Here is a 3,236-nt window from a genome sequence, read left to right as displayed (position 1 = left end):
TTTTATTGATTTTTTACAGAGAGGAAGGGAGAGAGATAGAGAGTTAGAAACATCGATGAGAGAGAAACATCGATCAGCTGCCTCCTGCACATCTCCTACTGGGGATGTGCCCACAACCCAGGTACTTGCCCTTGACTGGAATCGAACCTGGGACCCTTTAATCCCCAGGCCGATGCTCTATCCACTGAGGCAAACCGGTTTCGGGTTGCTGTGGTATCCGCTTCAAGGTTTATAATCAGAAGAAAAGCCAAAGGGAGGGAGCAAACATTGAGTGGCTGCTCTATGTTCTTCAAAACTGCAGTAGACACTTCTGTCTCTAGGAGTGCGCTGATGTGTGCTTCTGGGCCTTGTGTAAATGCCAATGTTACAGTGATGGCATCGATGCTGAAGTAAAAGGAATCAGCCAAAATCACATAACTGCGTGAGCGTGTTGTGTGAATATCTCAGAGAGCAGGCAGAGAGATCAATGTGGGAGGATTTCTTGAATCTGTGCCTCAGATGATCTAGCCAATGCTTCAGTTTGCTTTTAAATAAATTGTGGGTACTATTTTAATATATCTTTATCCTTTATCTTTCTCTCCGATATTACCTTCCTTCATAGACCAGTTTAGCAGGAGAGAAACCTGGATATTCTGGACTTTTTCCTTTGATTGCCTATCAGCTTTCCAATGGTATGATCCTTGCTACTTGCTTTGCAGATTTAATGGAAGTCAACTGCGTTACTTTAAGTTACAAAGAGGTTGTTGGGCCATTTTGGAGTTCTGCTGGTTAAACTGTGAGCATCTGGGCTGCTGCATTTATGCTTCTCTACCTCCAGGTACATTTTAAGGTGAAATTCAGGGTGGCCGGTGGTTGACCGAGCCAAGTTGACACATAAAATTTACCATCACACCGACTGTTCTGGAGAAAGGATGCTCCGATGCTCAGCAGCCTCTTTGTTCCTGGGATGAGGGAAATTCCTAGAATGTCAAGAGCTTAGACTATGGAGTCAGAACTCCTAGACCAGTGATGGCGAAACTTTTGAGCTCGGCGTGTCAGCATTTTGAAAAACCCTAACTTAACTCTGGTGCCGTGTCACATATAGAAATTTTTTGATATTTTCAACCATAGTAAAACAAAGACTTAAATTTTTGATATTTATTTTATATATTTAAATGCCATTTAACAAAGGAAAATCAACCAGAAAAAGAGTTCACATGTCACCTCTGACATGTGTGTCATAAGTTCGCCATCACTGTGCGAGATTCTCAAGGATTGTTAGGAACTTGTGAAAGCTAATCTCCCTGAGGCTTCGTCTTCTTCTTCATAAAAAGGGATGATGAAAGGAACCACATCTGCCAATTTGTTAACTCCTGTACTAAAGTTAGGATCCCCCTCGTACGTGCCCCAACTGGGGATCGAACCTGCAACCTTCGCGTGTCGGGACGATGCTCTGACCAGCTGAGCCGCCCGGCCGGGGCCCTCGGCTCTTTTCGGAGGTCCCCGTCCCATGCACGGGTGCCAGTCCCTTGTTTTTCATGGGGTCTCGCGGTACGGCTTACGCCGTGAAACGTGTGGGTGTCTCCTGCAAAGCCAGTCTCGTTACCTATACAGTTTTCCTTGAAAGGGATGAACAATATCATTCTTTTCCAGAACAAAAAGGAAAAAAGGGACCATGTGATAAGGCTTTATGAAAAAAAAATACCTTGGATAAGCTGTCTTGATTTAGAATCAGAAGAGAGGGGAAAAAAAAAAAAAAAAGGGGGTTTTTTTTTTTTTTTTTTTTTTTTTTTTTTTTTTTTTTTTTTTAAAAGGGGCCGGGCCCCGCCCCGCGGGCCGTAGTTTGCCCACGGCTGGCCTAGAACTTAGGAGGTGCTCAGTAATGTCATTCTTATATTTATTATTTAAAGTGGTTTTCAGAGTTAAAGGGAGACAGAGAACAACATCAATGTGAGAGAGACATATATTGGTTGGGATCTGCTTGCAGCTGACAAGACCGGAACTGAACTTGCAACCTAGGTACATGCCCTTGAGCTGGAAGCAAACTCTTGACCTTTCCACGGGTGGGTCAACACTAACCACTGAGAGACATCGCCCACTTCTATGTCATCTTGAGTAGTAATGATATTTCCTAGTAGATGACACAAGGTGCTGAATGGATTCACTAATCATATGAAATGCACATTGAAAATGAGTAACATCCATTATTTTACTAGAGAGTATTAGTTATTGGGTGTTCTTAGTTAAAGTGAGTCTTTTGTGAGTTGATTGGTATGATGCCCATTCCTTGTTCCCAACTGATTACATCTGGGAAAAAATGAAACCATAATCATGTGGCTGGTTTTGCAGAGCTGAAGGTTGGCCGTGGGACAGAAGTTACTCTCCTTCATCCCCCAGCCAGGGAAACAGCGTGTGCTCTCTCCCTACCCCTACTGTGCCCTTCATCCTCCCTTTTGCTATAAGTTTTGTTACATTGAATTTAGCTAAATTATTGTTTTCTTATTACAAGGTCAGCCATTATGTTCTATTCAAGGCCTTCAAATGGTAGGTGAGGTGGACTCATATTAGGGACAGCAATAGCTTTTCTCAGTCCATCTACTTAATTGTCAGTCTCAGACCAAAACACCATCACAGATATTCAGAAAGTTCGACCAAGTAGCTGGGCAGCTCATGGTCCAATCCAATTGAAACATAAAATTAATCATCACAAGGATCTAAGATAAAATACTGTAGCGCCTAGTAGAGTTCTAACCCTGTATCTCTATAACCCCAGATACTCTGTATGAATTGGGTTATGTCATTTCTACCTGACATAAAGCCACGTGGGAACATTCTCTGCAACACCCCGTGAGTGATTTAAGGGTTTATTTATTTATTTTTCTCTTTCTTTTGTTTAAAAAATGTCTTTGGGACTGCCAATTTGTTAACTCCTGTACTAAAGTTAGAAGAACAGACTGACACATGGAGGTGCTTGAGAAACACCTGTTTATTACATGCATGTATTCAAAGAAGTGTTCAAAGGAATGAACTATGAATTAATATGCTTAGAGGCTCATAGGGTCATATAGGTTTCAGGTGTGGATTTGTAACAAGTACTGTATATTGTACTGTACCCACACCTGACAAAGTCAAATCCTCTTCTGTCACTGTAAGTCCCCCTTCACTCCCCACCCTCCCGCACACTCCCCTCTGGCTACCACCACACTACTGTTTGTGTCCATGAGTTTAGTTTGACATCCCACATATGAGATCACATG

The sequence above is a fragment of the Myotis brandtii genome, unplaced genomic scaffold (genome assembly GCF_000412655.1).
Source record: "Myotis brandtii unplaced genomic scaffold, ASM41265v1 scaffold618, whole genome shotgun sequence".
Classification (NCBI taxonomy): domain Eukaryota; kingdom Metazoa; phylum Chordata; class Mammalia; order Chiroptera; family Vespertilionidae; genus Myotis; species Myotis brandtii.
This window is presented reverse-complemented; position numbering follows the sequence as displayed.